This window comes from Heloderma suspectum, chromosome 3 (genome assembly GCF_057233095.1).
Source record: "Heloderma suspectum isolate Gila_16-S chromosome 3, 16-S_ref, whole genome shotgun sequence".
NCBI lineage: Eukaryota > Metazoa > Chordata > Lepidosauria > Squamata > Helodermatidae > Heloderma > Heloderma suspectum.
The window spans coordinates 224,716,359-224,729,339 of NC_139460.1; the positions used below are offsets into that span (position 1 = coordinate 224,716,359).

At 45.7% G+C, this 12,981-nt stretch overlaps 1 protein-coding gene across 8 annotated transcripts in view; it reads left to right on the forward strand.

The window, feature by feature from the left end:
* Nucleotides 1-3,964: 3,964 nt before the first annotated feature.
* Nucleotides 3,965-12,981, forward strand: part of PCGF5 (polycomb group ring finger 5) — a 57,709-nt gene continuing 48,692 nt past the window's right edge. For 4 of the 8 annotated variants that reach the window (XM_084845802.1, XM_084845812.1, XM_084845809.1 and 1 more), the window contains exon 1: nucleotides 4,470-4,661. The gene's annotated coding sequence lies outside the window, so the exon portion shown is untranslated. Of the gene's footprint in view, nucleotides 4,059-4,469; nucleotides 4,662-6,307; nucleotides 6,467-12,981 lie in introns of those variants that run through there. The other 4 variants (XM_084845805.1, XM_084845811.1, XM_084845813.1 and 1 more) reach the window with 3 other exon arrangements.

The window sequence follows — 12,981 nt, forward strand, 5'->3', positions numbered from 1 at the left end:
TGTTGAGGGTGAAAGAGGAGAGTGCAAAAGCTGGTTTGAAACTCAACATTAAAAAAACGAAGATCATGGCATCTGGCCCCATCACTTCCTGGCATATGGAAGGGGAGGAAATGGAAGCAGTGACAGATTTTATTTTCTTGGGCTCCAAGATCACCACAGACGGTGACTGTAGCCATGAAATTAAAAGATGCTTGCTCCTTGGGAGGAAAGCTATGGCAAACCTAGACAGCACAGTATGAAGCAGAGACATCACCTTGCCGACAAAGGTCCGTCTAATCAAAGCTATGGTTTTCCCAATAGTAACGTATGGCTGTGAAAGTTGGACTATAAGGAAGGCTGAGCACCGAAGAATTGATGCTTTCAAACTGTGGTGCTGGAGAAGAATCTTACGAGTCCCCTGGACTGCAAGGAGGTCAAATCAGTCCATCCTAAAGGAAATCAACCCTGAGTGCTCATTGGAAGAAGGACAGATACTGAAGCTGAAGCTCAAATATTTTGGCCACCAAATGCGAAGAGAAAACTCTCTGGAAAAGACCTTGATGCTGGGAAAGACTGAAGGCAAAAGGAGAAGGGGACGGCAGAGGATGAGATGGCTAGATAGCATCACTGATGCAATGAATATGGACTTGAGCACGCTCCGGGAGAGAGCGCAGGACAGGAAGGCCTGACGTGCTACGGTCCATGGGGTCACGAAGAGTTGGACACGACTGAACAACAACGAATTAAAATACCTTCATTTTTCTCTGCTTTTAGAATATTCTCATTCAGTGCTAGAGATTCTAAACAGCAAAGTACTTTACTAGTGAGAAAAAGCTTATAACCAGTTTTGAGTTTGAAACTGAAACACAGCTGCTCATTGCAGAACCTGGCTGCTGAAGTATGTTTTCAGTTCCCCATAAACACAATGACATTAATAAAAGTAATGAAATGAACAAGCTGTATAATCCCCTGAAAGCTGAGCATGTTGTCCCATTCACTTCAGTGGGAAAGGGTTAAGCACCTGCATAACTTTCTCTGTGAAGTTGATGGGATTTGAAGGTATTAGCTCTGGCTGGATCCTGCCTGTAGCTAAACAAAAAGTATGCAAAGGGCTAAACATCTTCTCAGTGGAATATTTACCCAAAGGCTAAAAGTCCCCAGGAATGCTTCAGAAGCTGTTGATTTAGAGTTATTCTGAATCAGCAGCCTTTGCTTACATAGGTCAAGAATCCCCTGCTGTTTCAGCCACTGCACTCTTAGGGCCATTTCAGATGTTTTGAAAACAAACTTACCCTTTGCTATTAGGGTTGGCAACTTTTGCTGGCTCTGCTTCTCTGGCTTTTAACAGCAGCCGTGCAGAAATTAAATAGGTTAAGGTTTCCCCATTACTTTCCCCCCATGCCAGGAAAAGCTTCATTCACTTAATTTTTATATGTCGCACCGGAAGAGCTGCAGTTTTTAAAAATAATCTCTAAACAATATGGGAACCCTAAGCACCTCCCCTACACTAGGTAGGGCTGGTGGCATGATGCTGTGCCATGGCTCCAATACGGGAAGGGGGAATTGCTATTTCCTCCTTAGCCTCCCTTTTAACCCTTTTGGAAAGGGAAAAACTGCACAAAAGCCAGGAAAATACCAAACAATCAATGGCTGGGGGAAACTTAGTGGGGATGTCACCATCTGGATTGGGACCCCAATACAGATTGGGATCTCAATCCCCCAATACCATATGGAATGGGATCCCAGGCAGGCTGGATTTGGCCCACGGACCTGTGATTTATAGGATTGCAGTCATAGGAACTGGAAAGTTGGAGAAGGAGCACATACAGTCTAAAGAATCATAACAACAAATAGAAATTGATGCATGAAATCCCACGCTCATGCAATGGCATAGGAATGTGGGGGGGGGGGCAGAGAGAGTTGTGTTCTTTGTCATTAATAATGTGACTGGGACCATATTAGTGTCCATGACACGCATACAACATCACATTTCATCTGCATAGCACTCACAAACACAGAGGAAGTGTAATCCAGGATAAATGTTTCTTTACCCTGTGACAAAACATTGCAGCTTGAGAGGCTGAGAAAATGCAAGAGCTCCACAAAAGGGAGATATCCCTTCTCCCTAGGGTGGTGGCAGTGGGAAGAAACAGTTGAGATGTGTTCAGCGGAAGAGTTCCCGTGGAACTTGTACTGCTCAAATAAGGATTAGCTGAAAGTGTCCTGACTCCTTAGTCACGATCTTTCAGATATCTGTTTTCTATGGTAATTCATTTGTTCGCTAATTCATTTAATGATGAACTACACTTATTGATGGATACCCTGCAATGGCTGTTTGATGGCTAATGGTGTTTATCCAAAGACAAGTTAACCGCATCTGGTCAATGAATACCAGAGAAATAGCCCCATTTGTCACAGAAAAATTAAGGTCCAAACTAGATGTAAAAGGGGAATGCTGGGAACTGTAGGGCCTTTTTTGTCTAAATATGCATAGGATTGCACCCTTAAAGTGCAATCCTGTACATGTCTACTCAGAAGTAAGCCCAGTTGAATTAAATGGAGATTTCTCCCAAGAAAGTGAATATGGGATTGCATGGTTAAAAAGCTTTCAAGGTTAAGAACTGGCAAGGTTTAGTATACAGTGAACTTCACAGGAAGAGCTGCCTTATACAGAGTCAAACAATTAGCCCCTCTAACTCAGTATTATTGACAGTTTGCACAATCACCGTGGGTTAAACAAGCCCACAGGCCATTGTTGGGTTATTTGAGGGTTGTTTCCCCCTCAAACAAGCCAAGCCCCCAGGTTCAGACAACACAACAAGCCACACCCAGGTGAGTGATGGTAAAAGGCATCCGGCACACACCACAACTTAAACAAGCCATGGTGGCTTGTTTAAGGTATGGTGGTCACATGAACCAGTGCACTGAGTGGCATCAGCTCTCCAAGGATTCAGGCAGGGTTTTTTCCAGCCCTACCTGGAAATGCTGGGGATTGAATCTGGGACCTTCTGCAGGCAAAGCATGTGCTCTACCCTGGGGCTATGGCCCTTCTCAATAGCTAACTAAGCCTTGGTTACTAAGGTGTAATGAAACTGGTTATCCCTTGTCTTCAGCCAGCACTCTAGCTGTCGCAAGCAACATGCGGTTTCTATTCAAGGATGGAAAGCCAAATCGTTATTTTTGAATGCTTGTGTTTGACAACTCCAGCTTCTCTTTGATTGCCAGTTTTCAGCATTCAAATTGCGAAAGGAGTGGGGTGGCAGAGGGACCCTTTTTGTGTCAGCCCCCTTAGCTACTGTATGTGGAAGCGGGCGGGGGGGGGAGTGAGCTAAAATTGGGGAGAGTCAAACGCCTCCCCAATTTTCATTAAATGACATTAAACGCCTCCCTACCTCCCCCACCCCAATAATTCAAGCACGGATTTATTTCAGAGTAAAAACAATAGGCAGTGGAAGACGTTTCTGTACGTTTGATAGTTGTGTACTGGAGGGAATTTCAACAAGCGCGAGTTAACAATACTGCAGGGATGAAAAGAAACTGCACCGCAATTGCATCTTGTTATTTTATGCCGACGTGAACTGTCTTACTTAAAGGTACACATTCTCCCAGCACTCCTCTGTTGCATTCTCGTCAGCACTGAAGCTTCGATCCTTATGCGGTTTTCCTGGGAATCCCATCGAGCTTGGTGGACTTGCTTTCGCGTAATCATACTTTGGACCGAGCTGCATCTCGATCTGGATTCAAAGCTATCGCCCTCTTAGTTGCACCCCCGCCCTTTACTTCAGTGTTAATTGTTCTAGCTAGGGGGATCTTGGAATTGTACCCATCAGCATGTGGGCGACAGACCAGGTTTCTTTCTCGAAGGGTGTTTATTAGGGGAGTTCCGCACATTCGGACTGCGTGCGTGTTGTATAATTTACGGCTAAGAATTCCCGTCAGTTTTGAGGCACGGCAAAGGGCACGCTGAGGGAAACGGCTTCACTGCGACTTCACTGGATCTTACTGAGCATGTGCACACGTTACGCACATGCTCATTCCTCCAGAGCCTTGGCAGCGTGTATTCAGCCGGACCAAGAAGGGTTAAAAAAAAAAAAAATGTCTCTGAGGCGGAGGGGAGCTTGCAAAAGCGAAGGCAGGCAGGCGCGCGCGGGGGGGGGGGGGGGGCTGCGTTCGCCAAGGGCCGCTAAATACGATTGGCTCGGCGTGTGCGCGCGCGCCGCAAGGGCTAGCTAGCCTGACGGGAGCCGAAGTGCCTTCAGCGGGGCAAACTTGCCAGCTCCGTTGCCGCCGCTGCTCCCTCCGGGGCTCCGTGTGGCAGCACCATAGCTGTGTGTGAGAGAGAGAGAGAGAGAGAGAGGGCGGGCGGGCGGCGAAAGGCTGTGCCCCAGTTTGTGTCCAATCAGAGAGTGAATTGAGTGCCCCGAGCAGGGCAGCAATGCGTAAACAACAAGCCCTGGGAAAGTCCTCCGCCCCCCTGCACCGCTCCCTCCGCTCCCCTGCTGGAGGCTTCCTCCTCGCGGAGCCTCAACATCCTCCCCCTCCCGCGCTCCCGCCTCCCCCTCCCCCTCCCGCGGAACTCCTGTCAGCTGAACAGCAGCTTCACGCGCGCCTCGCTCCCCTGCAGCATCCAGGGCTCCCGCGCCGCGTCCCCGGGGCGCGATCCCTGGGCGGAGTGGGGGAAGGTAAGGGACCGTCCGCCCCAGTCCTCCTCTCGCTCGCCCACCCCGGAGAGAAGTTTGGGGCGGGGGGAGAGCCGGGCAGTGGGAGGAGGGCGGCGGCGGCGGCGGCGGCTCGTCTGTCATAACAAGTTCCTTAAGGTGCCGCCGCTCCTGCCGAATCGCGCCTTGCCGCTGCAAAGGCGGGCTGGGCACGGAGGCTGCTTTCCCGTGGCTCCTGGAAGGGGCTGGAGCGGGGAGTTAACTTTCTCCTCTGGTCTTCTTTTAACCCCTCCCCGCCCCCCTTCCCCTGTAATTAAGGAACCCGTTTCAAGTACACGGGCTCAATTTCCCATCCCTAAAAAAGAGGGGGGAGATCCCCAAGGGGCAGTTTGGCGATATTTGTTTCAAGCTTTGTAATGGGGAACCGAGAGCGGCGGCACCCCTCCCCCCGCCTCTCTCTGTTGGGTAACGAGCGTTTTTGCATTTGCCTGCTGCGTCGCTTCTTCCATTCCGGATTTTTCTAGCAAAACCGCCCGCCGGTGTCGCTACTAGTAGTTGTGTTTTGTTTTTTTTAAGGAAGAGTGAAATGGGTTCCTTGTCCGGAGGAGCAACTGTTCCTAAGGAAATGTATCTCCAAAGGTGGCTTGGTTGTTACAGGCTTCCGCTTTTGATTAGCTCGGATCATTATTATATAAGATGTCACAGGAGGAGGAGAGGGAGGAACGACACAAGTCCTGGCTGTGGCGAAGAGAGCCATTCACGCTCCCTTGTGTCTTGCTTCCTCGATAGTGACGGGCCGGTTCACCGCACACACCTGCCTGATCCCCAAAGTGACACTGACAGACCAATCTTACACCTGATCTCGCAGGTGTACGTATCTGGGAGGGCTTTTAAAAGGCATTTGGGGCTGAAGCGTTACCCTCTTGGCTGTGAGATCTATTTCGCTGGGCACATAGTTCTTCTACTCCCGCGCTTTCGTCATGGAGGAAATATAGATAATAAATATTTGGGGAGTTGGGGGCGTGGGTGTAGTTAAAGAACTCGCTGTTGTTCCGAATCCCACCACTCGAGAAGGGCTCTGGCGTAAAGTGGTTTGTGGATTTCAACCCACGTGTGTTTTGCTTGTTAATATGGCCCGGAGATGATGACTGAATGGATGAATCATCAGTTCCACGGAATGGTGACTCACTTCTCTCTGTTTCTCTCACACACAGATACACACGCTGTAAATGGTATTCATTGTAGTTTTCAGGCCAAAATGAGGGAATGTAGAAAATACCCTTAATGCTTTAAAAACAAAAAGCCCCCAGCTTTCATGCCATCCTCAACACCACATGGAGCCCACTTTCATACATCTGTGTTTCGAACTGGGGTGTTAAATTGTAATCCTGAATATGCTTAAATTGGAAGTGTTTGGGGTCAGGATGCCATCCACATCATTTGAAACAGCTTAGAACCTTGCCCTACAATCTTCTCTTGCTTTTCCTGCCATAGCAGGAACAGGTAAGGGGAAGATTTGAGAAAGCACTAATTTATGCCTCCTGTGGACCACTAATCCTTTGGTTTTCTCCTTGGAGATTGTCTTAGTGATATTGATAAAACTTAAGAAATTGTGGCATTTGGACTTCTTAGTCCACTATTTAATATTATTTAATGTATATCTGATTTAGGAACATAGGAAGCTGCTTTATACTGTGTCAGACTATTGATCCATCTAGCCCAGTCTTGTCAACACTGAGTGGCAGCAGCAAGGGTTTCAGGCAGAAATGTTTCCATCCCTACCTGGAGATGCTGGGAATGGAACCTGGGAACTTCTGTATGCAAAGCAGGTACTCTACCACTGAGTTAATTTAAATTTCCTATGTAAATAGGAGAAATAGCTAGCATACCTTCTAAAAAGTTATACTTTCTTGCTCGTTGTCAGCAAGAGGCTAGATTACCATAATGCTATACAATAATAATATGGGCAACTGAACATAAGATGGCTAGCTTTTAACCTCAGGATGCTCAAGGTCTTGTAAAACCTTAAGGGCACAATCTGATGCCTTTTTATACAGAAAAGAAGTCCTACAAGTCGCAGCATGGCTGGCTGGGGAATGCTGGGAGTTGGAGGACTTTTTTCTCTATAAACATGTATAGGATTGCTCTCTAAATAACAAAACCTGCAATAATTTAAGGTTTTATAAAAATTATAGATCTTCTGCTAATTTCTGCAATAAGATTTGCATGGTTAGAGTGTGCCCCAATACAAGCAACACAGTTTTAAAAAACTCCTTATTTTGTTTAATATCACAATGTTTTAGATCTCATGAGCTGCGGTCCTGGGCCATCCATTGACTGAAGTTTTGTTATAGTGTTCAGCAGCAGGAGGGCTGCACCCATGGGATCAATCCAACTAAATTTAGGTTACAGTCCTAAACACACTTCCATGGGAGCAAGCCTGAATAGACTTGTATAATACTGCACTGTCATTGAAATTGGTGGGGAAATGTTTCACAACTGACTTAAGTTACATTGATTTCAGTGGTTTATTCAACTAACTGCAGTCTTAAGCACACAATTACTAGGGAGTAAGTCCTACTGAATCCAGTGGGACTTAATTCTGAGTCAACATGTTCTTTGGATGGGAGCCATAGTCTTTAGGGGTCCTGACTCATGTTCATGTTGAACAATTAAGGTTGGATACTTCAAAAAGAATTCTGTACCGTGTCCCAGAGCATGGTCTGAGGGCACCGGATGCAGCCTTCTTATCGAAGCTAAATACAGGTCTGGTCAGTGCCTGCATGAGGGACTGCATGGGAACCCATGTTCCATGATGGAAGAAAAGTGTGTTATAAATGAAATGTAAGCAAGCCTCTCTATAATAAAAGTCCATGAATTACAGTTTCACACTTAACACACAAATGTGTTGCAGTTTCACACCTATATCTTCACTCTGTTACCCTTAGTGTTAGTGGTTTCTGTTTCTAATAAGAGAAGGCCATACCTTCTGCGCTCTGCAACTTACTCCAAAACATTTTTATTTTAATAGGAATTCTGGAATAAATGCATTGTGGATTGCAAGCCTTAGCATAATATATAGCAATGATAAATCATTGTCAATCTTTCAATGATCTTTCTCCAAGAGGTGTCCCTTTTGTCTCTGAGGGTGCATCCAGAATGGTGACAGATGTGCATTTAGTGTTGCTCTGCAGTAGTGTACTGGCTAAGAGTATGATAAGTGGTAAGTTTTCAGTTATAATCACAGGTACACCATGAACTTGCTAGCCTCATCCACAGTACTGACATTTTGTGTTATTGAGATACAGCTTCTTGAGACTCATGAAGAAACTGCAACATAAATACTAAGGAGTCCTGTAGTTAGTGCTGGTGTCTCACCTATCTGTGATCCACAAAACAGGCTGCAATTAGTGTCTTACTGGTGTAGACTGGGTAGGCCTCATGGCCCCAGTAGTGCTGTGATTGTACAAAATAGCGTCTCTATTCTGCAGATATGTGTTTTGCTGGCTTTTTTTTTTTTTTTGCTCCTGGGTTAATGCTCAGGTGCCAAATAGAGAGTGTAAGGAATTACCATCCAGATGTCTCCTTATACAGCTTGTAAACTTTCTGCCAGGCAGACTTGCATATAGAAAGCAGTAGCCCAGCGCTGTATTTAAGCAGCGCTGTAACCAGAAACACAACTGTAATGTTGAAATGTTTAGTAATTGGTCATTATATTAAGATATTTCTAAGCATGCCAGTGTTTGACTTTCATTTGACTTGCCTATTATGTTCTTTTCTTCATTTTTCAAAAAGAAACTGATGGAAGTCCTCATTGATCTATCGGCTGTTGGGGTTGCAAGAATCAAAGGGGCACCTGTGGCAGTGCCAAGAACTGAAAGAAGAAGGATTTGGGTCTGGGAATAACAGTAGGAACTTGAAGCCCATGGTAGGAGGTGCTAGGAAGGAATTAACTAGGCCAGAGGATAGAGCTCAGGGGTGGAATCACTGGCTACTGAATACAAGGGATCAATGAAGCACTGGGTCCAGTACAGGAGGAGGAGGAGAAAGCTGAGAGAAGAGTTGGAGAAAGAAAGCCAACATGCCTGCCCACAAGCTGCAGAGTGGGTGGACGATAGAAGGTGCACAGAACCAAGGTCTGTTGCTAGTGGCAGTATAGCCAAGAACAGAAGGTAGAAACAGCGAATAAAGATACAGTATCCCAGGTGGGAGTGGCAAAAACTACAGGCAAGAGTCAGTGCCTCAGAGGAAAGCACAGTTCAGATCCCTAGACAGGAGTTGTACAGAAACATAGTGGGTCTAACCACTGCTAAAGGTTGTTCCCATGAACTATTCCTTTGTATCCAACTGCTGGGTCCACTACCTTTCTTTGAGGAATGGCAGACCATTGAGGATGAAAGCCTTGCTATATAGAATTGCCTCCAGCTAGCCTGGAGATAACAGGGCATCTGACCCAGCAACTAAAGTTTTAGGATGGGAAGTATCCTGTGGTGTTGCGCTGTCTCCAGGAGCGAAGTACAGCACCAGGGGGTCAGTGCAGCATGCAATGTCAGTGCTGTGTGGCACAGAACTGGGCAAAGAAAGAGCATATTGATAGTAGGACTGTATTGGTTGATTCACCAGCTTTCAAACTACAACAGATATCATGCATGGAAGCTTATGTGCCTAACATAGGGTAGCCCTCTGTTACAATAGGGTTCCATATGATAAGCATGGAGGACTTGCCCATTTGTGTCATGTAGGATGCTGCTTAAGCTATATCTGTGAAAGCTACTGCATGCTGCATCCGAGTAGTCATCTTAAGTTCTATCAAAGCAGGTACCTAATTAACATGTAATAGAGTGGCATTTGGCAATAACAATAAACCAGATACTACATGGGAAAAGAACTAGTCATGCAATAATGTCTAAAAGTTTTATTTCAACTGGGCTATCGTTGCTGAGTTAATTCCTGAGAATGAGTGACAAATCAGTTTAGTAGGAAATCTTTTTGACTTTGAGAATTGTGACTGCGGACATGTGGTATTTGGTGGGAAATGGCATAGGATTTTAGAAAGTTCTGTATATTAAGTATTGCTGAACAATACTAGTTACATCTTCATAGCTTTTGCTGTGTTGGTCACGGTGAATGTGTGATCCTTTTAAAATATCAATTTGTATTTGTGTAGATATATGCTGGGTTTTGTGTTATACAAAACTCCTCATTGGCATTTCCTTACTGGACTTACCATAATCTAGTTCTAGTTGCGTCTGTACCAGGTGTTAACATGCAGTTAGTTGCATGATTATGTAGAAAGGAATTTTCATTTGAATGCACACTGGGATCTTAATCCATCATCCCATTCAAAGCATTATAGTGTCAACAGGCTATATCCTAACTTGGATATACATCTGAATGTTCATCTAATTTATGCTAACAGATCTCAGTTGAATCAGTGATAAGTGTGCAGAAGCCTGCTTACACATGGATCTCCTTAGCTGGGTTAGAGTGATTGTATCCATAATAATCAGAAATGGATGGAGGGCACTCCACAACTATGAAACTGTTAATATGTGTACTTTTTCATCTTCCACTTTTAAAATAATGAATGCTGATGTATTTTTGCTTTCTTAAATACTGGCACCTTTTTAAAATAAATGACCGGTGCTATTTTATCCCAAAGGTAAGCCAGATTCAAATGGCAAGGCATATAGCATATCAACTGGTCTCTAAGGTGCTATATCATCCCATACTGTTCTTTTATGCTCTTTGGATGACAACACACATTGAATTAAAACAGAGATTAGTTCATTCTCTATCCTCCAGAGAAAATTGGATCAAATGTGGTGGAATTGTAGATGCCAAATTCATGGGTAGGTTCAAGACACGTGGGGCATGGCACCTCCTGTGAGATTTCTAATTCTATGTCAGACAAAGGAAGGCTTGAATTATAACAGGGCCAGCTTCAGAAGAGGATAAGTTGGATGTCATCTTATTATTTTTGTTGACTTAAGTGTTGCTATATCAAGTGTCACTTTTGCTGTGAGACCCACAGTGACATCCCAAGTTCGTATGCTCTCTTTCACTGCTCCCCAGAAAGTAGGTTGGTTGGTAGGTAGGTAGGCAGGCAGGTAGAGAACACTACAGGAAAGATGATGCTTCTGTTTCCCACTCTGTATACTTCAACCACTGCTGCTACTCGTGTCCTCGTATGCATGCCCCAGCCACTTAAAACTGCAAATGAATAGATAGTCCCCCAATTATGAACTGCTCTCCTGCATTAAAGATCTTTGCCAGCACTATGTAGAGAGTCAAAGCAGAGTTTCAGTTGCTACTGAAACTCTATCCAAGTGCAGAGAAAAGGAAAACCCATAGGGGTGATAGAAAGACACAGAAAACCCAAGAACAGGTCTAGATACTTTCTTCTGGCACAAGCAAGAAATGAGGGTTGTGTAGAAAGTATACATGGAGAATGGAGTCACTCGGGGTTATGCATAGCCAGTCTGGCTGTACTGAGATCTAACTCTAGCGGTTTTGTTGGTCAGCCAGCACCAGTGCTGTGGATAGCTCCATGGGTGGGGAGTGTGCGTCATAGCCATGAAAGATAGATTATGTTCCGACATACATTGACCCCTGATGTCATTATATCCTAGATTTCATTTCTGATAGAAGTGATAAATATTTAAAGTGCCCATAGAATGCGACTAAGAGCAGCAAGGTTACCTACACAGTAGGCTTGTTATGCCTTTGTTTTGATTGAGACTTGTATTGTAGTATTCCTGTTGAAACAGGATGAAAATCCTGCACTGGCAATCCTGTCACTGCAAAGGTCCCATTAGTGGCCTTGATTGCAGTGCAGATCGATAAGGTGCAGGTGCAGTGCACAGTGCGAATCCCACACTCCTGTTGCACATTGGAACGTGTCTGAAACTGTGTATAGTTTCATAGTTTAATGCAGGTGTGTCCTGAGCATCCAGCCCAGTCCATTCCAATCTGAATGTCCTCAAATACACTGGCAGGACTAATTAAATTAGGCACCCATTCTGGCAGCAACAGCATCCTGGTTATGCGTTGCATGACGGTCGGTTCTTTTGTTACATTTTGCTAGGAGAAGATGAAAGCCGCCATATTGGAGGCTGTATAGTCTTCACAGAACTTTCAGACTTTATATGGCTGTCCGCTTGTGCAGTTGAGGTGTAAATGACAAAACCATTTTTAGTTATTTATTGTGGCTTGTCTCATTTATATTGCTCTCTCATTATGAAAACAGCCCATAATGGCATTGGTTGTGGGAGTTCAGGGGATCTGAAAGGTGCACATCAACCTTAATCGTTACAAAGTGGTAGTGTTGTCTAATTAATGATTTATTTGTCTTTATCTGTCTTTAACAAGGGAAAGATGTGTAGTATCTGTCCCCTGCTCCAGGCCTGTCCAGAGCCAAAGGATGGCTGGGGAGGCGTGACCCCATCTTCTGGCCTTCATTTGCTGCTCTGCAATGCCAGGTCTGTTACCCAGAAAACATCCCTCATCCATGACATGATCCTGGATGAGGGTGCAGACCTGCCATGTATTACAGAGACCTGGCTGGCCGAGGCTGCTGCTCCAACCCTTGCAGCCATGTGTCCAGCCGGATTTTCATATGCACAGCAGTCGAGGGCTGGGGATCGGGGAGGGGGAGTGGCTGTTATCTACCGAGAGTCCTTGGTCTTCACCAGACCCCCTCTCCAGGACAACAGGGTTGCTGAGTGCATGTACTGGAGGTTGGGCCCGAAAGGGAAGTCTGGGGATTCTGCTCGTGTACCGTCCACCTCGCTGCACGACTGACTCCCTGGCAGAGGTGCTTGAGGTGGTCTCTGATGTATGTGTACAGTCCCCTAACTTATTGGTGTTGGGGGACTTCAACATACATTCAGAGGCCATCCTCACAGGAGCACCTTGGGACTTCATGGAGACCATGGCTTCCTGGGAGCTGCACCATATTCTAACTGGGCCCACCCATGTAGCCGGTCATGCACTAGACCTTGTGTTTGTTTCTGGAGAACCCGGGAGTGATCTGGAAGTTGGGGGTATATCCACCACCCCCTTGTCATGGTCAGATCACTATCTGGTGACGTTAGACTTCTCGGTTCCACAACCCCTCTGCAGGGGTGGAGGACCCATTAAAATGGTCCAGCCCAGGTGTCTTATGGATCCGAATGGATTCCTGAACGCGCTTGGGGATTCTCTGGAGCACGCCAACGGCCACTCAGTCGAGACCCTAGTGGGTGGCTGGAATGCCGCAATCACTGGGGCATTAGATTGGGTGGCTCCGAAACGCCCTCTCCCCCTGAACAGGGCTCAGACTGCACCATGGTTCAATTAGGGA